This window comes from Dermacentor variabilis, chromosome 4 (genome assembly GCF_050947875.1).
Source record: "Dermacentor variabilis isolate Ectoservices chromosome 4, ASM5094787v1, whole genome shotgun sequence".
Classification (NCBI taxonomy): Eukaryota; Metazoa; Arthropoda; class Arachnida; order Ixodida; family Ixodidae; genus Dermacentor; species Dermacentor variabilis.
Window position 1 is genome coordinate 41624046 of NC_134571.1, and position 25296 is coordinate 41649341.

General features: G+C 47.1%; 1 protein-coding gene across 1 annotated transcript in view; it reads right to left on the minus strand.

Annotated features, from left to right (window-relative positions):
- LOC142578991 (leucine-rich repeat, immunoglobulin-like domain and transmembrane domain-containing protein 3) overlaps positions 1-4136 on the minus strand; it is a 272600-nt gene extending 268464 nt beyond the window's left edge. Inside the window, exon 1 of the mRNA XM_075688755.1 lies at positions 3917-4136. The gene's annotated coding sequence lies outside the window, so the exon portion shown is untranslated. The remainder of the gene's footprint in view (positions 1-3916) is intronic.
- Positions 4137-25296: the final 21160 nt, after the last annotated feature.

The window sequence follows — 25296 nt, forward strand, 5'->3', positions numbered from 1 at the left end:
ATGAGCACTGATTAGCACCATTGTTCTGTAGGAAAAAAAAGAAGAAAAAACTATGTTCTACTTGTGCAGTAATCGATCTTGCAGTGCACAGTGAAATGATGAAATGACTCAACATAGCTTTCTATTTCTTTTTTCTTTTTTTTACTCTTTCATCCTAAAGACTTTTGAAAAAGCTGGAATGCCTTTTCTGATAACATTATATGTCTAAGTTTATTTTCACTGTCATAAATGTATACAGTCGTGTTATGGTACATACTTTAGGTTGTGTTTGCCCGCATTTGCAAGGTTACGCAGTACCTTTCGGCTGCTTACATCTTCTCGATCATGTCTGCAGCCCCACTACTAATGCCAAGGAATCGCGTGGCTGTATGCATCAACAAGTACATAATAAAGAAATCAAGTTATTCTATCACAAACTTCACATATGAACTGCAATATCATAATCAATTAGAAATGCCTTAATTTCCTTTTGTTTCTTTCTTTCGAATGGTGAGTTTCCCCACCAAGGCCACCTTCACAAAAGTGCTCTTCACGACAGTGCTGTCGTCGTCCTTTATCTGTAAGCAGTCTTTTTTATTAGAATGCATTCACAATGCTCTGTCATATTATTTCTTACGGCTGAAACATTCTTGCTTAACAGCGAGGGTTCTACAACGGTACATATTGGACAAAAGAGTACCACTGAGCTTGGCATTATAACAAGGAAGAAGAAAGCGTTTTAAATTATTTTTCAATTCTTTTTTTAACTTGCCTGTTAAACTTTGTTACACTAATGCAACAAAACGAGCATTCATAACGGGACATGCTGACTCGTCTCTCCAGGGACGTCTGTAAAACGTCTTCCCTCGCGTTTCCGTCATGGCCACTTTTCAATAACCTAACTCACATAAATGTCTTCCGGTTTACTTTCCGCGAGTGCCGCAATATTTCTAGACGGTAATCACGTCGTCTGAAGACGCCACGGCCGAACCCGATCGATAGAGGCGATTGCGTGGCAAACGTATAGATTCGTTACAGAACACATCTCTGCCGAGTTTCAACGCGACAACACGGTAAAAGGATGCGCCTGCTCCGTTTCTGTATAGTCCCATTTTCCTAAACTCTAACCCTAAACTTACGAAACTTTAAGTCTCAATACTGACGTATTTCGGGATAACTCCTGAAAAAAAGGAAAGCATGTAACGTCTGTCGCCGTTACTATACTTGGATTGTGTTTAAAACGCCAAGGCTGACAGCTATCAGCCGATCATTGAGGCTTTGTAAATAATTAAAAAAAAGAACGCATTGCGAAAGTTTGGACCATCCATTACTCAAACAAAAACCAAGCCCTACCAATCCTTCATCTTGTGGTCAAAAAAAGAAACAGGCTTAGCAAATTGAAGCTGCCGATTTTCAGTTCAGTAGAGCTGAAAAATGCGAAATCGTCAGTACAATGCCTACATCGAATTGCGGCGTTTTACACAGTATTCATAGTGCATATAATACAGCAGACAGTTCTTTCGCAAGGCGAGAGTTTGGTCAGCCATTTCGGCTTGCGTTGAATGAATTTGCAACCGGGTCATCGTATTGTGTGCACTACATGACCCAGAGGCATCCGCACGCCTATATTTGAACTGAAGAATGACTTCGGAATCACGTGGACGTCGCCTTGAAAGCTCGCCGGGGTAGTTTGTTCAGTGAAGGTTTTACGCGCGTAGATGGTCCTTTGGTCACCCTTTCGGTCAATCACCCTCACCAGCTGAATTCTGAAGTGCGCAAAAGATCAGTCGTGTTCTACGATTAATAATAGTCAAGAGCAAAGCGCTCAATGCCAGAATGTGTGCTGTGATGGTCGCAGCACAAACCTGTCTGAGCGTCGCTTACTAAGAAAATATGGAAATCTTGTTGCATTTTAATGTTTGTGGAAAGGTAATTGGTAAGAATAAATCCACGTGCCTTTTTCTTTACTTTTCATTGTACAATCATCGTATAACAGAACGTTGTGATTTAATTAAACAAATTTGCTGACACGTAGTAGACTTTCTTGTTATTATCGTGATTATATTGCGTTTTTCACATACGCAGTTATACCGTTAGTAATCTAGTGCACGTACCAATTCGCTGGAGCTCTGCCTAAGCACCTTAAGAATATTGCAGTATAGTGATTATGCAAAGAAGTGCTGCATTTGTGTATGTTCAAGTAAACTGGACACAAACTGATACTCTGAAAGTAGATTATTCAGAAAGGTCAAAGCCGGCCTGCTTGCAATTCATGGCTGAGTTTCTACAGTGCAGACGACCAGCAGACGCGCAAGAAAGCAGAAAACACCGCACCACTCACGTCGTCTGTTCCTCTGCTCATCCGTACGTCGTCTGCAGACAATCCCCTTAGAAGAGTAAGCGCGTGTACTACTGAAAAGCCGATTCATCTTTTATTTTTACTCCTTTTCTCCATCGAATGCGCAAAAAAAGAAACAGCGAGCCGAGCGATGTTTTGCAACCGGTGAAAAGAGTGCACCCGCAAGAATGACCCCGTCGGCGAGAAGCCGGCCCGGTGCTGCGCCTCCTTCTTGATCCCGCGCGACGGCCTGGCGCTCTCGTCAAACAAGCGCATCCGTCTCCATCAGGCGACGACACCGCGAAATCGGTGCGCATATTCCCGGGCTCGCCCTCGTGCACCTAGCAGGATCCAGGGCGAGTCCCCCTCTCGCACGCCGGCTGCAAATGCTTTGTGGCGAGACGAGCGACGATTACGCCAGCGCTGCAGACTCAGCGGGCGTCGTCCCGCCGCTTAACCTGTGCAGCCACGCCGTGCGGCCAAAAATTTCGGCGCTCGCCGGTGTGCTCATTAACTGGTCCGGCCGATTGGTCCCTAAAGGAGCATTCTAATGAGCCGCCCTATCAGCTAGTTTGCGGGGCCTTCGGTCGTAATCATCATTTATCACGGTTTCCCCTGTAAAGCTGTCTCTGCCACGCTGTTTCACTCGCGTTGAAGCCGCGCCGCGCCGGACGCTGCCGGCGCGCTTCCGTCGAAGGAGCGACGAGTACGCGTTTCTTCTGCGTTAATTCTGTCATTCAGGAAGTTGGGCCAGAGCAGGGGCGGGCTACCTCAACATACTAGCCAATAAAAAAAGCGATGCAAATATAAATAGCACTCTCTTGTTTGGTTGCAGTCTTTTAACAAAGCGAAGTGTTTTCGCACTTCGCATATATATATATATTTATTTATGGCTGAGGAAATCACGCTGGCCCCGGTAGTAAAATGAAGAAGAGTACGACCTACGTTCAATAAGCACAGTATATTTGACTGACGTTCCGGCTGGTAGACCAGCCTTTGTCAAAGTCAAGACCAGACTTTGACAAAGGCTGGGCCACCAGCCGAAACATCAGTCAAATATACTGTGCTTATTGAACGTACGTCGTACTCTTCTTCTTCTTCAGCATATATATATATATATATATATATATATTTCGTTCGTGGATACCTGAGGTTATTTCATGTGCTTGCCGCAGGAACAAACGTTCCATCGAAGAAGTCAACTATCCCGAAACTAAATTTTCTTCAAAACATCGCAAATAACGAATGACGGAATTTAAAATGCTTCTCGCCGTTTCTTATTCCGGCATTCAGCTTCTGCCATCGCAACCGATGACTATTGTCTACCAAGACGACAACTCCGGTCTGTATTTCATTTTTCTTTTTTTTCATCGCAAGTCGCCGAAGTCAGTTTGAGTCTTCTCAGCTGATGAGTTACCGAAACGAAAACAGTAGTCCCATTTCGTTTTTTCTGTGTTTCATCTTTCGCGCTTCTACACGCGTCTGCACGGGTTCAGTGGCCGCATAGTGCAGGACACACTCTCTCTCGTAGCACCGCACTACATGTCAAATCCAAGCGTGCGTCGTGGCGCACAGAGCTTTAAAAAAAAAAAGACTCACCTGCAGGAGCCGATCCGGGAGACGGTGCACCCGGCGGCATAGTTCGCCGCGGTTCCGAAAGAGTTGTCCGGCCGGGTCTATCCGCAAATCAAAACGTTCGCGGCGACTTCGCAGATGGAGGCTTGTCACCCACAACTGCGCGACGCCGCAGATGACGTCGAAAGCTTCGGAGCGTACGGAGGGGCGCAGCAGTTCACCAACCACGCGTCCGTGCACGACACCGGCCCGACAGGCTCTGCTGCTGGGCCGAAAGAGCGCGCCCGTAGGACGAACCGCGTGCTCCCCGCGCGCGCTCTCGCGGCTTCGACGAGAAGGAGCGCGCCGGCGAGGTGCTTCCTTTTTCCTTTTTTTTTTTTCTTCACCCGTCATCTTTCCTCCGTGCATCGGGAAAGGCTGTGCGTACACGCAGCCTCGTGTGGTTTCGTGCTTGAGACTTCATTTCATACTCGGGGAGTTTCGTTGGATTGGACCGAATTCCAAGGACGACTGAGGTTTTTGTTTAACAAATCTGCCAAGCAAAGTTCACCCTCTGAAACAGCGGTAGCCAATGGCACGCAGCGACTACAAGTACAAAGGCAAAGGCGTAGACTAGAATCTTTCTCCATACTTCACAATACGAAACTGTCCCAGATCTATCACTATGTTTATTTTACCTATAACTAGCAGGCCCGCCTCACGCGTCCAAGAAAACGGACAGCCGGCCGACCTATTTGTTTATTTATTTATTTATTTTAATATCCCAAAGCAACTCCGGGTTGCTATGATGGACGCCGTGGCAGAGGACTTCAGAATAATTTTGGCCACCTGGGTTGTGTGACGTGCACATAAATATAGCTGCACGAGCGTTTTTCTGGGTATAACCGCTTTATTTTCCCCCTGTATTACCCTCCCTGCTTGAACCTCAACTCCACCGCTTTCTTTTTTTCTTTCTTTCTTTCTTTCTTTCTTTCTTTCTTTCTTTCTTTCTTTCTTTCTTTCTTTACTTCTTTTTAGGGATTTCCTGGGGTGTCGTTAGGAAAGGTTCAATTTTGTTGAGCATCGGCCTCGTAGTTTCTTTAAAGCACCCAAGTGTTTTACATTCACAACTAACTTGCAATTTCTAAAGCATACATAAGTCCCGGATATTGCTGACTACCGGCGCGTTCTCTACGTGTCCTCGAATTTTTCTCAGTGTTTCCTCGTAATTACGCAACTGCAGGTACTTCCACACTCCGCCACACAAGTTTACAGGGCACCAGCATTGCGAGAACGCTCAAACCGGATGTGCGTCTGGTTTGACTTCCCACTGCTCTAAGCTCATCCACTACATACGTTCGCGATGCCATAGCGCAAGCCTACACAGATCGTCATATCACTCACGAATGACGTCCAAGGCTTCCCGAAAAGCGCTGTACGATTAGGGCCACAGGGACGCCTGTTACTCCTCAGGTTCCCTGGTGCTGCTCGGGCCTCCGTCCCTCCGTATCGGTATCTCCGAAAAGGTCTAGGGCTGCTACGATGGTCCCGACAGACTTTTACGCTAAGTTACCCCGCTGCTTGCCAAGTCGAACCAGTCGGCGATCCAGGGTGGCCTGCGCGACCGCCCTCAACCATCGTGCACGTCGCGAGTCTTAAGACGTACTTCACGACCGCCTCTGTTCCGTCCCGACAAGCGCCGGGCCGGTGTTCTCGCCCCAGAGGGGCAGCGTGGCGAGACAGTCGAGCGAGTGATACTGTCGGTCGGACGATGACTACAGCGACGAAGAGGCCAGGGGCACGAGCTCAAAGCCTTGCATCGGTCGCGGCTGCCTATGGTTCTTGTAACCTTACAGATGACTGCAAAAATGCGCAATCCCCGTGACAGTGTTAACGCGACATTTCCAGCGAATGAACACATCACGACGCGTTGGACTTGTTTGTTTGGCAATGCCCCATCAAAACTCCCCCCCCCCCCTCCACCGCACGCTCAAATTGTTAATTAGTAGCCAGGAGTTGTGGGAGACTGCCCTGCGCAGCTCCGATCCCACCCTACAGGCGCGAGTCCTGAGGTGGGCTGAGGAGGTACCGGAGGCCTACCGCGACTGGTAGACGGACGCCTACCCGCATAGTGTGGTGACGGACGCCTGCTGGGACTGAAGTACTTAGACCTCCCTCTCCCCGCTCCCCCGGCCCCTCCCCTCTCTTAAAAGGGGAATAAGGTTCATTCATTCATTCATTCATTCATTCATTCATGTGTGATGCTATACCTGGATGGCATTTGCACCACAGCATCCCCAATGGGTCAATTTGGTTCTACATTCATAGATGATTCTCCTTCCATTTTTTTTATTTTTGTAACCTCTTTGAAACAGCCAAACTGTAGCAGGTCGAGATCATTGAACGAATTGGAAATGCCAACTGCGTTTAAGGTAGTTTTATAAGAAGCGACAAGCTCGTTCGAAGCGACGAAGGTTAGTAGAAATGCACGTGTTGCTCGTCATTACTACGGTGCTTTAACCATAATAGTGGTTGTGCACGTTGACAATATAGCTACGGTTGTATAGCCGCAGATTTGATTTTGAAACTCTACGCCAAGTTCCCATCGAGCGAAGGGATTGATTCAACGATGTCATCTGACGCTGACGCAGTCGCCTGTACCGGCATCCTCCTCTCCTATGCCGTCGTCCTCCTCACCCAGTGCTCTATTTGCTTCTTACTCACCTCATTTCACCTCCTTCCTCCTCTTCCTACATTTACACAATAAGGTAGGATTATGATCCTTTTAAGAAATCCTTTGCACACTAGTTCACCCCCCCCCCCCCCCCGCCTCGACGCTACTTCTTATCACTCTTTCTCCTGGCTGTTTTCACCGAGCGTTCTTGAATGATCAGTATAATACTGTCGCATTAAGAAGTAGGTAAGTAAGATATTTTAGGCAAGTCTCTTCCGATATAAGAATACCGTTATCGTTCACAGTGTGAACATTGTCGTAACCACGCGCCTATAGTATTTATTTTTTTCGTCATTTTCGTGTCATCAATTATAGTTTCGTATTTCTTTTTTCTTATGTTATTCCCTTTTTTGTTAGCAGATACTAAACCATCTGGGGTCAATTTTCGCAATCTTGATTTTTTATCTGCCCTCTGAAAGTTCAATGCCTTGTCTCTGATCGTTGATGTCGTTTTCAAGTTAGCTTGCAAAAAGGACTAACCGTCGCCAACATGCAGATACAGAAATGTCGAAGTTTATCTCCACTTCAATAAGTAAGACAGTTCTCATTTCCTCTTGGCTAATCATTGTCGCGTTGTATTGACGGTGAAAAACGACGCAGTGTGAGAACTGTGAGTTACAAATTTAACTCTTTATTGGACCAACTTGTGCCCAGCAAAACAAGTAACACAAGCCTAACAATAGGGGCGAGCAAAGTCAGCCATCCCCGCCGTGGTTGCTCAGTGGCTATGGTGTTGGGCTGCTGAGCACGCGGTCGCGGGATCGAATCCCGGCCACGGCGGCCGCATTTCGATGGGGGCGAAATGCGAAAACACCCGTGCGCTTAGATTTAGGTGCACGTTAAAGAGCCCCAGGTGGTCAAAATTTCCGGAGACATCCACTACGGCGTGCTTCGTAATCAGAAAGTGGTTTTGGCACATGAAACCCCATAATTTAATTTAATTTAAAGTCGGCCATCTCGAAAATTTGATCTGCGGGTGATGCGCGTCGGCTTTTATACATGAGTCGTCTAACGTTCCAGCGTAATCGCTGGTGCCTGCGTGCCGTCCAGAAATTTTTACACAGCTCGTTCCGCGCACACAATCTGATTACACAAGGTTCGGCGAGAACATATTCAACATATAGAATCAGCGATAACATTCGAGTAAGCTCCAATCATGCAGACGCGATTTGAGCAGAGCGATAACTTTAAATTGTTAGCAGGGAAACTGCAGTCCCCAAGGAAAGGATAAATAAGTACATGTGTGAAGGTCCCCCTCTTAAAACACATCATCCCAATGCTGCAAAAACGAGAGCAAGATACAAAATCACATGAAGCAAAGAAAAATAACAAAGAAACAAAACCGAGAGTTCGTTAGCACGGGTACAAGTGCTTAAGGTGCAAAACGTAGACTACTTCAGGCCTTGAGCGGCGCCGCTGTGATTGCGAAATGCCGTCTGGCTTCTCGCTAAGCTTCTCGCTAAGTCCTCGTCGGCACATTGAGGTCCAAACCCAAACACGGTCACCAGGCTGGTATTCCGCGTAGGGTCGTCGAAGATTGTAGTGCCAGCTGTCGGTTCACTGCTTGTTCGTGGTGGATAGGTGGACGAGCTGTCGGGCTTCTTCTGCACGCTGGATATAGGCGGCGATGCCTATATTATCTTCGTCTGTGACGTGCAGCATCATGGCGTCGAGAGTCGTTGTCAGTTTTCTTCCCTAAACCAGCTTGATCGGCGTCATCTGCTTTGGCCCATATGGGATGAATCCAACAAGTAAGTTACTCAGAGAAGTTTGTCCATCGACAAACTTCTTCCAGCGCAGTGTTCGACGTTAGCTTTCCTATCTTCGTCTAAGGATGTATGTTTCATTGTCGGTCGGGGCGGTCGATGCATCCCCTTACGAGGAAATGAGATGCCTCAGCTAAGCGTTAATAAATGAGCGCACATGCATAGACCTGTTCGGTAACTTGTCCTTTTTTTCTCCTTTTTTTTTATCTAAAATGGCCTTAGTTCCAAATGCAGGTTATCAGTTCGACTTATACGTCGAAATTAGCAAGATTACTTTCTTCGAAAGACTTACCATAAAAAAAAAGAAAGACTGGAGATTCTGTGCTAGTGTCATGGTGAAACTGATTAAAGTATTGCTATTGACGCCTACGACAACGAAACTAAAGGAACTTCTTTTCGGTTTAAGCACATTCGTTAGGTATGGGAATCCACCTATAAAGAGAAGAAAGCCGGTAAGTTAGGTTTCTCTCGACATTGTTTTTTTTTCTTTAAGGAGGCTTTTTAGCGAGTGTTTCAGACATGCGAGCATCATACATAAGGTGCGTCCTCACTTGCGGAACTCAGCGCGCGCAAGGCAACGCGCTTATTTCGGCAGCGCTTGTGGTAACGTTTTTTCGTCTCATGTCCCGCCTACGTTTTGCGCTGTTAACAACAGGATGGAAAACCAACAAGCCCAAGCAGCTATTCCAGAGAATTCTTGCCGCGAACGCGCCTTTCGCGGAGCGCGTTCTTAAGCTCGCCGCCTTGCGCGCGCTTATTTCCGCAAGTGGGGACGTACTTACCTATAAGCGTCGTCGCCTGTAGATTGAAAAGAATGTGTAAAGCATGCTTCTCCACGCAAAGAGTTTTAATGCGAGTAAGCCAACTTCAAAAACATATTTTTTTTTTCTTTCTTTTTTTTAGAGCCTTAAAGGGCAACTGAAGCACTTTTTTTTAAAGTGAGCTTTCAGTGAATTTTTAACGTTTTTTCACCCCCTGAATACGAAAGTCATAGTTTAACACGCCAGAACTCACCGCTAGTCATTTATTTAGCAAAAACAAGCCGGAGCCGGAGGCTAAGGAAGGAAAGGGAATATTAGGGGAACCGGAGGATGGAAGGAAAATGTTATCGACAAAACGCAAAAATAGCAGCTCCTTCCGCTCTCCCCCCTCCCCAAAAAGAAGAGCGCTTAGAACAATACCTTGCCCACTAGCGCGACCAAAAACCAAACTTAGGTCTTACGGCTATCACGGAAGTCGGACGCTGTAACCACTCAGCTATCGTGCAACATTCGCGCTTGATAAAAGTTACTCCCTTCTCTCAGCAAGCTCTTTCGCTTCTGTACATTCTATCCAAAGCTTCGTGCCTCGTCAACATACATTATTCTTTTCATTGCACACGGAATCCTTCATACACTTCACAAAGTTGTCTACTTTGCAAAAATCGCTCACTCACGAGTAGCGCAGCATCAAGCAGACAACATTTGAAGCGATGTGAAAGCAAGAAGAAAAGCTCGTGAATATATATATATATATATATATATATATATATATATATATATATATATATATATATATATATGCACGCACGCCATAATCTTTGTCGGCTACACTGTTGCACCGGTTTACTCAACTCAACTCTCTCGCGGCGGGTGCTACGTCAGCCAGGCGGAAATGCGTTCAAATGATTGATTGCACCAGCTCCGCATAGCAGTCGGAGCGTCGGCAGGTGGTCATTTCTCTAACCATTACCATTGTTTTTCATGCACCACAGCGCACAATTGCTCACATGGCGATGCATACATTCACGAGTGCGGGGGAGGGGGGGGGGAGCATTGAAAATGTTTTGTAATGAAATAATGGTGGCCTAGTATCGTTTCAGCGCTTAAGCCTTAGCTGTAGACGTTCATAAGCACCTTAGAAAGTGGAGAAACTTAGTCTGAGACTTCATACCACAGAGACTAGATACAAACTAAACCTGTGTTCTCGGCGCAATCCCCTGCCTATACATTAGAATTCATGTCCGCCATGAACTAAGTCTTCTTCTTCTTCTTCTTCTTCTTCTTCTTCTTCTTCTTCTTCTTCTTCTTCTTCTTCTTCTTCTTCTTCTTCTTAAGCTTGTCCCATTCGACTGTATAAATCGAACACTGTTTCTAGCTGGCTCCAATTAATCCTGTCTTACGTCAGTGGACTCTATACTAAGCCTGCTCATCACATAGCACCAGCTACTTCTGTGCCGTACTCGGCTGCTTTACCCTTCTTTAGACACCATTCTAATGTTCAATTCCCCAGCACAGCACGCATAGACAACGACACGCAGTAAACGCAATAATAACGGTAATACGAGCGCCGCCTAACTGATTGTTTATTCGGGAAACATTCGACACTGTACGCACAACCATGCGCTAAACGCGTACACCACGTAAAATCCGAGCATCTCATCTTGCAGACCCATCACTCGTTTTATAAAGGGGAATTTTCACTATGTAGTAGTGTTGAGGAAGCTTGGCGTACGCATCTGTTACGATTCTGTTTCACCAAATACACTTCCATAAGCTCTCGGTATAGAATATTTCTGTGTCTCAACAAAACTACAGCCACATGAAGCTATGTCCCAAGAGATTATGGAAGCATACTTTATAAATCATAGTGGCAATAAATGCGTAACCCAAGCTTCAAATAGCCAACGCACCACGTGAAAGCGTACTGGTCGATGGTATACGGAAACATGATAAATGGTCGATCGTAACGTCCACTTAATACTTGGTGTTTGCTTTTTTTTCAGCCGACACAAATATTCAGTGTCCGTGCCGATGACGTTCTCCAAAGACAGGCAGGCGCTATATAATAAAGGCGTCTTCTAGCGCATCACCAATGCCAACAATAAATCTGACAGCGAACTACTACACTATGCGCTTGACAAGGGAGAGTACCGACGCTTTCGACTAATGTTTTGTGAGCTAAAAATTTCCTAGTTTTCAATTCTTTGCTTCCTCTAAACCTCCTTCTCCAAGGCGCGCAGCATACTGCAAATCATCGTTTGACCTCGAGGGAGCACTGCTTCTGCTATGAGTGAAAGAAAGACGCTTTCGGTGTTCTTGCATGACACAGGCTTGTGGAGCTCCGTTCAGTCACGTGATCGTGTTTGTACTTAGAGCATTATTTGTAATGGGTTTGTGTGTTTTCGAGTGTCTTACGTTTTTATTGTGCTCGTTTTCATGAACTTTCCTTGTCTTCTTTACATTTTGCGTTCGAGTAATGAGGAGGAGCATACCAGGTATATGGCTAATCTAACATCTCTCGCTGCTATCTATCTATCTATCTATCTATCTATCTATCTATCTATCTATCTATCTATCTATCTATCTATCTATCTATCTATCTATCTATCTATCTATCTATGAGGGGGGAGACAAAGAGAAGGAAAGACAGGTAGGTTAGCCAGTGTAAGTACCGGCTGGCTACCCTGTGCTGTGGAAGGGGGTAACGGGAATAAAAGGAGAAAGAAGAAGAAGAGGAGGAAATAAAATTAAATCGGGAAATTCACGCAGTAACGCGATACTACGCGCTACAACACTCAAAGATGGTCGCACAATTCGCATATCCTTAAAAACTTCAGCAAAGCACTTAAGGCCTTGATTTCGAAAGCCCGTCTGGACCAGTGTCCTAGACCTTTTTCCTCTGTAAAGGGGCGATTGTCCAGTATCTATCTATTATGTTGTTGTAAGCATGTGATGGCTACAAACGGGGCTAGCGGTCTTTCGGTCAAGCTGTCGCAGGGAGTTTTACCCTCCTGCAGAAAACCCTTCTGCATCATCCTTGCGCCTAAACTACAGTTCAAGTGCAAGATATTAAGCGCACCCTTCTCAACTCTCAACGTTGCACCCGCGTTTTATAGTGTCTTTCCCGACAGTAAAGCGTCGGCTGAAGACTAGAGGTGCATCCTGAGTGGTTATATCTCTCATTTGCTGTTATCTGCGGATCAACTATTCCCGCTCATAAACCGTCGATCTTCGCAATAGCGCTGATTCGGCTAGTTTAGGGCTTTACGTACGCACACAAGCCAAGACGGTTGTCTCGTACGCGCTTGTGATGGTCAAAGCAGCTGCCAGAGCATGAGTCGATTAGCAAGGTGAGATAAGAGGAGCCGGTTTCGCACAAGGTGTCATCTCTATCGATGCGCCAGCGCAGTTAAGAGCACGTGACTCGCGTTCTCTAGAAAATCCTCGGCCTTAACGTGCCTGGCACGCAGGCTCATAAACTGTGGGTGCTCACTGAGTGTTATATTGGCACTGCCGGCATCCGCTCCGTCTGCTATAGTTTCAGAGCGAAGCGATTTGAAAGAACAGAAGTCCCTCTGAATCGTATCGGCGCCTCGCTCTCCCCGGCGCATATGGAACGAGCCGTCTCGGGTGCGGTGATCTCCGTTTAGTTTCTTTTATTTTGGCACCCGATCCCAATTTCCGCTCCCAATCGGAAGGGGCCACATCGCGCAAAGTGCCTCGTGCCCCATATCGACGCACTCGGCAATTTACGCGCTGATAGATCTGCGATTGACTGCGTTCCGAGGCAGGCCACGCGCCCAGTGCGCCCGCCTTTCGACTGGTTACTCTAACGCGCGCGTGCGAAAGCACGCCCAACGTACGCCACGCAAACAAACAAAAACATGTACAGAAACGCAAGAAAAAACTGCTTTAACAACCAGAGAAAAACAACGCGCTGAATCGAATCACTCTGACCTCCCCTTCCCACACACCCCTCTTCATTTCCGCCCGCGCGCTGAGTAGGAGGTGCACTGAACGATGGGCTGAAAATGCGTCCACACACCCTCCCGCTCCCGTTCAGCCCACTACCCTTTCGGGGCGATGCGGCGGGCGAGCGACTGAGTGCGCCAACATTTGGCCGAGTGCCTGTGCCAGGCATTCAGCCGCCGACGAGCGGATAGCGCGCATGCCAGCGTCGCAAAACAGATGCTCCACCGCTCCTAGAAGAGAAGCTGCAGGTGAGAGAGAGAAAGAGAGAAGGATGGAGAGGAGGGGGAGGAGAGAACGGTGGCAGCGCAGGGACGTCCGGCAGACAGCCAGCCCATCGTCGAAACGCGCAGCTCCGCCGCCCGCTGCTACGATGGCGGCGCGAGCTCCCGCAAGGTGAGCGCGCGGAGCACAGAGGGAAACGAAAAGGAGGAGGGGATAAGGATGGGTCAGTATCCCAAAAATGCAAGCGCCACACGCCAGCCGCGACGCGGGCCGTTGCAAACGGCGCGCGTCGGTCGGAGCTATACCGTCCCGGATTCCCGACGTTCCTGAGTTTGGCGACAGTTCGGCTTCACCGTCTCTCTCTCTCTCGCTTTATGTATAGTTTCTTTTTCTGGGCCCTCGCCGTCCTGCGCGGTGCCTGCGTGCGTTATAGCGCGCGTCAGTCGTCGGCCCAATGGCGCCGTGAATCGCAACGTCCGCGGCCCGCGATGGCAGAACCCAACGCCGAGCACTGCCGAAGGCGCGAGCCCGAGCAGCCGCTCGGGAGGGTCCTTCCGCGTCGCCTATCGTTTCGGCTGGCGCTCCCAAGCACCTTCTCCTCCTCCTTCTACCGCCCCGATAGGAGCCGGCCGGCCAGGCCAGGGCCGTGCCGCGCTGTTGCTGCCGCCGTTGTTGCCTGTCCGTGGAGGATATGGCTCCCCTGCAGTCACTCGTATACGACTGCTGCGGTACATTTCGGCTCTGATATAGCGGCCGTAATCCTTTTTTATGCTGCCGGCGCTGGCAAGCCGCCGCTTCTTCTCTCTCTCTCGCGTCACTCTTTCTTACAAGGCCGTGTTTTTCGGGGGGATATCGCGATGTTTCCATCGCTTTTAGTTTCTTCTCGCTCTCCGTAAAGGAAAAAAAATAAGGGATAGGCATAGCCGGTGAGTCGCCGTGTATAGCGATCCGGGAATGTTCCTTTTTTTTTTTTCTTTTGTCGGTGTTTTTTCATTGGTCGGTGTATCGAGCGGGAAAAGAAGCTCTTATGACTGTCGGAGGCATGTAAGCGAATTGGCGTAATCGCGGCGCATTTCTTGAGCGCTGAAAACTTGGAAATACTTTTGAGTGAAGCGAAAAAAAGAAAAACGCCAAGCACTCCTACCAATTCGCGAAAATAACGTCGCCGTATATGTGAACTGTCCTGCTCTGAAGTCATGTTCTGGTTCGGCGTCATCGTCTGCTATGACAGTTAAGTAAATGTGAGGGAAACAATTCTTTTATGGGAAGGCGCTTTTCCAAACGGCGTTGTCGAAAGCGCGAAGTCAGGCATGCTAGCACGATTTGTTTGTTTTATCGGACAAAAATGCTGATAGCATTAGGAATTGGCTGACCACTTTTTATTCTCTTATATCCCGACTTCGGGCTTTCATATCTTAATTAATCAGCACTTAAATGCTAAATGCACTTTCGATGCAAGTTTTGGCCGTATACTGTATTGTTATCGATCTTGTTCATCGAGGGACGCGCATCCACTCGCAAATAGCTTGCATATTTGTTGGTATGATTAAACTTGTCATATTTTATTACCCTTGCCTTTTCATTCGCTTATGTGCGTAGTCCTTCCGACCACGCTTCAATAGAGAGAGTTGGAAACCAAAGACATGTTTGTCCTGTGAACAAAGCCCCGTCGTCGCATTACTGTGTGACACGTTTGCTGAGCACGTACACCAGGCGGCCCCAGTAAGGTATATTGTACGTAATCTTCACATAAAAGGCTGCACTGTGCTCTCGCTAAACGTAGGAAAGCTGTTATTTTTTAAACATAATTTCGAATTTGCGCGGTTATCGGTCATACTAATTGTGGATAGTTGTAGTTGGAGAATTATGGGAGAGGCCTTTGCCCTGCAGTGGGCGTAACTAGGCTGATGATGATGATGATGATGGTAGTATGGCCGTTTTCTCATCTCGCAGTTATTATCCTGAGTTTTGCTTTACTGACGAATAAATTGCGCGAGTTGTCCGTCTCATAACGTTGCTTCCTGTTATATGGACGTTCTTTCTCTTTGAATTCTCCGTGTACTTCTTCCAGCGCCCTCTGCCTCCCGCTGCTGGCATGAGCGTCTTGCGCACGAACACTAAGAGTTCCTGCTTGAAGAGCTGCGTGCGTGCCACACACCGTGGGGCATGCAGTGGTCTGAGCGGAAACGCACAGTAAACCTGCAGCTGCGAAACGCCGATGGCTTTCTTTCGCTCTCGATCATCTCGTGTGCCATGAAGGTGCGACGCTCTGAAACGGCGCCTGCAGGGCGCCTCACCATGCGTGCCAGCGTTGTGAGACGCCTGGTAACTGCCAGGGTGCTGTTTCTGCTGCACAGCAGCGGTTGCCGCGCGTGCTTCGTCATACCAGTATATCGATCCCGCATATTGATAGAACACCGGCCGAGGAGCTTCGCCGCAACGCTATATAAACATTGCTATCACTTTCACACATGGTGTTGGGCTGCTGAGCACGAGGTCGCGGGATCGAATCCCGGCCACGGCGGCCGCATTTCGATGGGGGCGAAATGCGAAAACACCCGTGTGCTTAGATTTAGGTGCACGTTAAAGAACCCCAGGTGGTCAAAATTTCCGGAGTCCTCCACTACGGCGTGCCTCATAATCAGAAAGTGGTTTTGGCACGTAAAACCCCAAATATTATTACTATCACTTTCACTTGCTGTCACTTGCTATAACTTTCACGTGTACCAGATTAGCGCCACATTTTTTCTACTTCGCACTTTCTATCTATCTATCTATCTATCTATCTATCTATCTATCTATCTATCTATCTATCTATCTATCTATCTATCTATCTATCTATCTATCTATCTATCTATCTATCTATCTATCTATCTATCTATCTATCTATCTATCTATCTATATCTTCTTTTCCTTTCTTCTTCCTTTGTTTTGCTATCTTCAGCAGCAAAGTCTTACAGTGTGTAATTTTACTTATTAAGTGAGATTCCGATCGTTTTGTATTTCTCTTTTTTGTCTTTCGTGGCCTCTTCTCCGAGTGCCTCCGAAGAGCTAATTCTGCATTAAGTGTAGCGGTTCAAGAAGACTTCCCCGAACATTGAATTGACAATTTTATAGGCATCCTCGCTCAAAATCAGGCCACTCAAAGCGTGCCCTGAAGGCTTAATCGAACTCAGTGCATGTCAAAAAAAGGAAGAAAAAAAAAACAAGTGCGTACCGTGTGTCCCAGCTAATGTTAGACGAGCTGTTCACTGAAACAGAAAATACAAAAAAGACAGGGTGCAAGATACAGCTACAGGAGCTATGGTTTTAGCTCGTCGTACTTGTGGCAACCAACACCGTAGGTCTTAAAATCGGGCGTCGCTCCATGTTTTCCTAATCTTTCTTTTAATAACTTCGCTAACACATGCCTGTGCTACCCTATATACCTTTATTACTGCATAGATGCATTGGCACTAAGAATATTGAATACCTCAAATCTAGAGCACGCCATTCCTTTATTCTTCTTTTTTTCTTGCCCATATTACGTGATAACAGATCACATTGATCGCAGTTGCAAGCGTATTTTAACGACTAACGATTGCTGAAGTAGTTCTCGTTAACCATATTGCGAACTTTGTGAAAACAACATGCGCTATACTTAATTATTCACTCCCTAATTTCAATTCAGCAATATGTGACTGCGACATTCGCTACGCGACATTCGTGACTCACCCATTTATTTTTTTCTTTGTCTATAGGTGTTAGCCGGTAATTCTTTTTTTTTTTTTCAATGTATCGAGTGTGCAAATATTTCCCAAAGTGTGCTTGAGATCAAAAATCAGCTGCTGTGTTAAAGTTGAGAAGGTAGTAGAGGAAAGCAAACATCCGCCAGAGGGAATGAAGTGCCGAAAATATATGCGCTGTGTTTCTGGCCTGCGCGGCGGTTCATCAAAGCGCCGAGCCGAACGGAGCCGATCTAAGTCGACACCGGTTGTGTGCGCAGTTGTGTTTGCCTCTCCCTAATCTAAATAAGTGCGCTTTCCTTTGGAGCTGTTTTAGTGCAGAAGCACAAACATCGACACAGTGAGGCAAGCACGTGCTGAAATTTCTCTGCAGTCATTCCGCTCTTAGAACGATAAGGGTATATTTAACCAGACGGCCATAATGTGGTTTGACCAGCACGAGTCATTACGTTCCGGGTCTGAAATGAGACTTTTTGCAGCTTCACGGGCTCCACTTTCGCTTCAGGTTTGCGCTACTTCGACTTTGAACTTCGTGTAAAGTTTGTTGCAAAGTCGCGCACACAACGTAAACTGCAGATTTGCGAGATTCCCATATGTAGTATTCGCGTGCCCCTAGAGATAGCCATTTTGCAAGAGCACGCAAACCGGTGACGTGGTTAGAGAAGGTTCGGCCCCGGGTTAACGTTGACTCTTTTGATGCCGCGCCTGTAGAAATCGACCTATTATCGGCAGTCACTCTACGCGTTGTTAAACAGTTCCGTTTGAAACCTCATGCGAGCAACATCATGCACCGTCTAAAATGACGATTGAACTTTAAGTGTTTGTCAGATTTTATAATTTTGGGCCGATTAAGGAGGTCTGGAAAAGTATAACTTCAACTGGAGGTATCGTCGAAACCAATAATTCCTCAATAAAAAGACGCAAAACTTGCGCTTCGGTACGCGCTGAAACATAACTTTCTTTTTTAATGAAGCTGCAGGGAAGACACAGAAGCTTCTCTCTGGTTGTCAGTTTTCCGATCCGACGAATATGCTATTTAACATGGGGTCAAACGACGCTAGTTGGACATTAGTGCGTGTTAGTTAGTTAGTTAGTTAGTTAGTTAGTTAGTTAGTTAGTTAGTTAGTCAGATAGTTAATTAGTCAGTTAGTTAGTTAGTTAGTTAGTTAGTTAGTTAGTTAGTTAGTTAGTTAGTTAGTTAGTTAGTTTGTTTGTTTGTTTGTTTGTTTGTTTACTTGTTTGTTTGTTTGTTTGTTTGTTTGTTTGTTTGTTTGTTTGTTTGTTTGTTTGTTTGTTTGTTCGTTCGTTTTTCATTTATTTTGTTTAACACCACGACGGCCCGACGGCATTGCAGAGGGGGGTCGTAGAATTTAAAAAAAAATTAATTCCTGGTTATACAATATCCACTAATTATTCACGACTAACTCCCTTTATTTCCTTCTCCACCTCCTCCTCAAGTGGCCCAGTTCCGAGCAGCAACCACCTCGTGACGGAGTGACCTTCGCAGCATTCTCTGCATTTGCAGGTTTCCGTGAAGAAACGCAAAGCGTAATCGTGTGTGTTACAACAAGCCATGTCATGAGGATTTCAGGATTCGCACTCCATACTAAGAAGAGACCTCCGCAACTACTCTTCATGCAATCCAATCTAAAATGTACGCAGAGATGATAGGACCACGGAAAACTTGCAGTAGGGCGGTATTTCGAATATAGAAATTTTGTTATAACGCTGGTTTCCGGTATATTATTCTCTCTCTCAGGTTGTACCCTTGGAGCGTCTTTTACGGGTACTACTCAACGAGCAGTTGTAGGTGCCACCTGAAGACAGCAGCATGCCTTCCACTTTGACGTAATCTCTATATTTTTTTTAATTACGAGGGCTGTCACAGGTAACAGACAATTTCTTGCTAATCCTATCTTTCAGTGTCGAGGTGGATTGTCAGATGAGAAGTTTCAGCCCCCTCGTGAATGAGAACCTTACGGTTTCGCGAACTCTCCCCAATACCATTCGGGCGGAAAGGACCGGCCAACGCCTGACTTCATCCCTCGCTCACTTTTTTCTTCGCCGTCTACAGGCGACAGCTTAGCTCTCCAATAAATGTCGCCGTCCGCGAATTGAAGAAACCAAAGAAAAGAGGCCAGCAATTATGACGCTCCGGCGTTCATTACGAAATCTGCGGCCGCCGTCCGATTAGCGCACGCCTCCCAAGACCATGAGAGGAGGATATTCCTTGTTCGCTTTCTTTTTTCATTTTTTTATACTTTTTCTTTTTCAGTCCCGCTTTGAGGATGCAGGGTGATAACCGCCCTCACGGCAGCATCCTCCCAAAATCTACAAGGCGGCTTTTTGCAGGTACGACGAATAGCGTTGGCCTCTCGGTTACGTCAGAACACGCGCTCTGCCTAATGCGAGCGCTTCGACGTTAGACGGGTCGCTGTCAACTTGTCAGGCCCAGGTGGCAGCTGACCCCCCTCCCTCCCCCCGCTACTCCTCGGCGGTCGCAAAGAACGGCCGAGTAGCATGCGTCGCTTGGGAGAGAAGCGACAAGCTGCGGATGGAACCGCTGGCTTGGATCGGATATATACGGCACATGGAGGAGAAGGGAATGTGGAAAGAGGTTGAGACTAGGAGCAGGGCTGCAACGTGACTGGGAAGCGGGGGGTGAAGAGGCTGATGGAAAGAAGGGAAGGGAAGAACAGTGCGCGGCGCCGCGCCGAGATTCGTTCACAGCTAACCCAATCAGGGCCCGCTCTCATTAAGGCGCTTTCCTAATGAGCTTCATTACGGGCCATGCGCTGGATGAAACGTCTTTCCTTTTTCGGCCGCCATCACCCCTAAACCTCGCCCGCCAGCACCGGGCAACCTTGGGCTGGCAAACAAGGTCCCATCGGTTCCGGCCGGTCTTCACCCCCACCCAGAGTTTTCGTACGCGGGCGCCAATCGAAGCGGCAATCAGCGGCGACGATGTAACCCTCAGCGCCGTCGCTTGCTTCGCGTGTGCGTTCAAAAAAGAACCATCGCTTCTTTCTGCTCCAGCGCCTCTTCCATCTTGTCCCCTCCCCCCGCCCCTCCCCCAACCCCCTTATATGTACTTCCTAGAGATTTGCTAGCAGACCACATCGGGAGAAAAAAAAGGAAACCAAGGATGCATTGACAACACTAGCGCGGTTTTGTAACTGTCACGCTACCAAGAACCTCCTAACAACATGGCGGCGGTAAACCTGAAATTGCTCCTTGGTAGAAGGCTGCGAACGATGCTGCAGCCTCGCTCATAAAGTAAGACCTTGTCCAAATATCCTCAAAAACAGCATTTAAGCAGTATTGCGCATTTGAAAGAGCGCGGCAAATTAGCACAGAGTATAAACACGTTCGCACTTACAGTACTCTTGGGCGTGATTTCGCCAAGATATTATTCCTCAATAGCGTACGCCCTAGACAGTGCTTCAGACAAAGTAGAAGAACGTGCGAATCTCATGCGAAGTGCGGAGGCAAACGTAGTGCGTCCTAAAGGGTGAAGCTGAACATCGTACGAAGCACTAAAGCGAATGCAATTCTGCCGAAAATGTGAAGACGAATATCGCGTGAAGTTAAACACAGTGAGTTGGAACACCGTAGAAAGATGCGCTAAGGCAAACGCGGGTATGCCTAAAGTACGAAGCTTGAATGTGGGGCGAAGCGATAGAGAAAATGTAGCCTTTCCAAAGTACGAAACTGAGTCTAGCAAGAAGCGCTAAAACCGAACGCTGTCCTGCCCAAAGTGCGAAGCTTAAATGCCAACTTCATAACACTGCGACGATATTCTGAGCGACAAAGTTCCAAATACTTTCGGATACTCTCGTCTACAAACCATTAATCATTGTTTCCAAAGAAAAAAAAAAGCTCTGAGTGCTTAGATAGGCGCGTGCTACGCACATTCATTCCATCACTTTAAAAAATTGTGACAATCATAACCACAGGTCGAGGAAGTGACAGACGAACCATCGCGCTCGATAACCGCGGTCGTTTCGCTTATTCGTTTTATCTTTGGGTCCCAATTAGTTCAAAACTCAGAGCACTTGATTTGAATATCGAGCTCCGCTGCTCGATGCCTGTTGTCGTTGTGTATTATTAATGCACGAGCTGATGGCGAATAGGCTCTGAAAGCTTGTCAACAGTAGAGCTGTTTCACAATATGTTTTGCTTTGTAAGGTTGATTATCTACGCTGTGACAGATATTGATAATTTGGTGCGAACGCGGCCAAAGTTAATTACCACACAAGCCAAACAACTGCTGGCACACGATAGGCTACATGTAGGTTTGTTGCAGAAATCGCCCTTTGATTGAGAGAGACGAAGTTCTGTGTGCTGCTGTGGCCATAAATTTAAAAAGAAACGTTAATGACGTCATTCTTGAGTGCCAAAAGTATTCTGCAGAAAGAAGAACGTTAGAGAATAAATTAGGAGCTCTGCACCAGCGCCCCACTTTGCTATTAAGAAAATACTTCGACCATTATCAGCAAGTCCCCTTCAGAAAAAGGCAAAATGCATTCTTAAAATGCATTTTTAGTGGACACAGAGTTATATCGGGGTTTGTGATAGTGGGCTGTGTAACGATGTATGAAGTGGTACCTTTTATGTTCAGTATTGTAGGCTGAGCTCGAAATTATCTGTGGGTTCGGGACTTCCATTCATGCAAGTCCACAAAGGGCCGCCAAATACTAATTACTGTAAAAGATATCCCGCATTTGTGTAGCGGCATGGATAGTGGTTAGACGTTGTTTGAACGCTCCGTCGTAGCAGCGTTATGTTTATCAGCGTATATATTAAGCTCTTGCATGAATTATCAAGAAAACAAGAATGTGCAACTGACTCGTCCTTTCTTTATCTTTGTACTTCTTTTTTTTCCTTTTTATTTACTTTTTCGTGCGTGTGGAACACACATATATGTAGTATATGGCGCACGTGTTTCCTACCTCAGTTCATCCCCAGCAACTCATTTCTAACAGAACAGAGAACGGCGCACGACTGTAAAATCACGACTAAAAAACTCCGTACGCATGTTTCTCCGCACAACGTGGACGACGCCACCAATTAGACATAAGCTAGAAAACGTTGTACACACGCTAATCGAACTTCACACTAATGGTGCATTCCATTGGCGGAACGGAAGCGGATGCAAAGAGCAGAGCGGAGCCGAGCCGTAGCGCAGAGAGGATGCCGCTGCTCTTCCCCCGTTGAAACGTTGCAGGCGAGGTACGTTGCATCAGTTGTTTGCGCCTTGCTTACGACAAGGCAAAACCAAGAAGCCTACGAATATCTGTTCAGGTCACTACGTGACCAGTGCGACCACTACGTGACCAGGACTGACTTTGTACCTGGATGTTGTTATGTGCGACTTTGAAAGGGCGACCATGAATGCTGTCAAGGCTGTCTTCAGGGACGACGTTATGATAACGGTGTGCTTCTTCCATCTGTGCCAAAGCACCTGGCGAAAAATTGAAGAGGTCGGGTTGATCAACCTTTACGGGCAAGATCAGGAGTTTCGAACTTTCCTGGGGATGTTGGACGCCCTCGCTTTCCTGCCGCTTGACGACGTGCAAGATAATATGACCGCATTGAAGCTGGCCGAGAAATACTAGAATATTTTGACGCAACATATGTTTCGGGTACCTAAAGGTAAGTAAACAGAGCTGACAACATGGTTAGTCTCCGGCAAACACCTCCGACTAATCCCCGTGCGATGGGGAAGGTCTACTAGGCCACTCTTGGTGGAGGACACAGGACGAACAATCATGCGAAGGCCTGGAGCAGAAGGCTGGGAAGCATGGTGGGCCAGAGCCGCCCAACAGTGTGGAAAGCCATTTACACCTTACGCTCGGAAGAAGCTACCGTGACAATGAAGATGGCCCAGTCTCGAGTCGCTGCACCCCCAAAGAAAGGAACAAGTCAGCGCTCATGACCATACAGGAGCGTGTCCACAACCTATGTGAAGACTGCACTGCCGGGACGACGAAAATTGAAGATTTACTGAGGGCTTTTGGAAATACGATTCGGTTTCGCATTGTCGTTATGTTCACTTTACTCTTGCTCTGTGCGCTTCATCCTTTAGCCGTGTTTTTGCTGCTTTGCATTGTCATTCCTTTCGTTTATCCTCATTTTCACTTCGTTATTCTGTCTCATTCCCCCAGAAATTCAATTCCTTTTACTTTTGTGAACTTCTATTGAGTTTTGTTTCCATCCTTTTATGGTTTTAGCTTTCATCTTATGTCGTTTTTGTTGTGTTTTTGTTTCCCCTCTGCTTGTTTTTCTTTCCACATGCTGTAGTTATGTGCTGGTCCGTCACCGCGCTACCACGGCTTAGACTGCGTTTCCCCGTGGCAGTCGGCGACATTGCATGTACGGCGATTCTGCCTCTCCGCATGGAAGTGGCTATACAACAGACAGATGGTGGCTGCCCATAAAAAAAAAAGAAATTAAGGCAGCAGTGAAGGAGTGCACCAAGTCAAGTGCGTCTCTCGATAGTTGGGTCCTTCAGCCAAATAACCGACAAGAGTGCTTTATTGTGTGCTTTTTTTTACATGAACTGCACTACATGACTGTGCCGTCCCCTGGTACTGCAAAATATTTCATGCTTACATTTATTCTCGAATCCATGAAAGTGTCCATTGATAGGCCTGTGTTCTGCGCGACGTCAGGCGCATGTTAAAGAACCCAAAGTGGCCGAAAATTACTCGGCGCCCTTCCCTACGGCGCCCCTCATATATGGCCTGAGTCGCTTTGGGACCATAAACCCCATAAGCCTAAGCAAAGTGTCGAATAAAGAGTGCAGTTCTCTGTCAAGTGAGTTCGCACAGAATTCGTTCTTCGGTTAATTTTTCACTTGGGGACTTCTTTTTTTCTAGAGAGCGATTCCTGTAGGGATGTATATTCCAGGGACGTATCTTCTGGGGGCATTTCTTCCGGGGACGTATTTTCCTACACCCGCTCCGCGAGCATTTGCGAGGACGGAGTTGCATCGCGTGACCGCATTGCTTACCTTCCCGCAGTAGTTATCGGGTGAAGTTCGCTCCTCAGGCGTCATTGCTGCCGCACACTGAACCAAAGCCAGTTGTTATTTGAGTGGAGCTCTCTTCGTCAGGGCAGTTTGAAGTTTTCAAGCTTCCCTGACGAAAAGAGGTTCCTCTCAAAACTATATTTATCAAAACCTATTTTATCAGTTCCTGATGCTTGTGAATCGTGACAATATATATTGTAAATATTATTTCGTGTTTAATCCCTCGTTCGCGTAACATTTCGGGGAAAGTCGGTGTTCCCCGTCCTCGCCCAAGAACTCCGCTGCGGCCGCACCGTCACTGTCCAGCTTTCCCCCATGACTCCCGGTGACGACAACTCGTCTGCATCTACGCCTGCGGCTCTAACTACAACGCACGTCACGGTTACCAACCCCTCGGTCCTGGCATTTTCTCTGGCCAAAATAATGTTTACGTCGAGGACTCGCTCAGAATATATGCACGTGTTAGCCACAGCAACCGCTGCGACCCTGCCACAATGCTGCCAAATGAGATACTCTACTTGGGCTGAAAACCGCGTGTCTGGTTCTGCACGCACGAGGACGAACTGTCTAGCTGGGAGGCCTTCAAGAAGAAGCTTCGTGACATCTTTGCCAATCCGACCGGTCGCCAACTGAATGCAAGGAAAGACCGGGCCACTCGGGTGCAGCCTTAAACTTAATCGTGTGTCTCGTAGGCACAATAGTTGGTCGCTCTTTGCCGGAAAGTCGACGAGAAAATAGCCGAGGTTGACGAAGCGGGCCACGTCCTCAAAGGGATCGCGGACGACACGTTCAACTTGTTGATATGCCACAACGTTTTCACCGTCGACGTCATTGTCAAGGAATGCCGCCGCTTCGAGGTAGCCGAAAGCTGCCGCGTCATTCCACAGTTAGAACGTGACGCGCACACTTCGCGGCGAGCTTGAGGCTTGCAAGTCCATGAATAAATGAAAAATTGCCGCACGACTGGCCGCTCGAGGCACTTTGCGTGTATTCGCGGGCTTCGCTCATGCTTGGAAAAACACCTTTATGTACGAGCTATTGAGGAAACAGCTGTATCGGGAGTTTATTGAAGTTGCTCTACAATTTTCTCATTGACACTTTTCGTATAAATATAATATTTGAGAAGTAGATTAATTGGTTTATGCTAATCATGCAGTTAGGTGGAACGTAAGAGGTCTGAGTTTCTCCAAGTGACGGCAGGCGGCATTACTT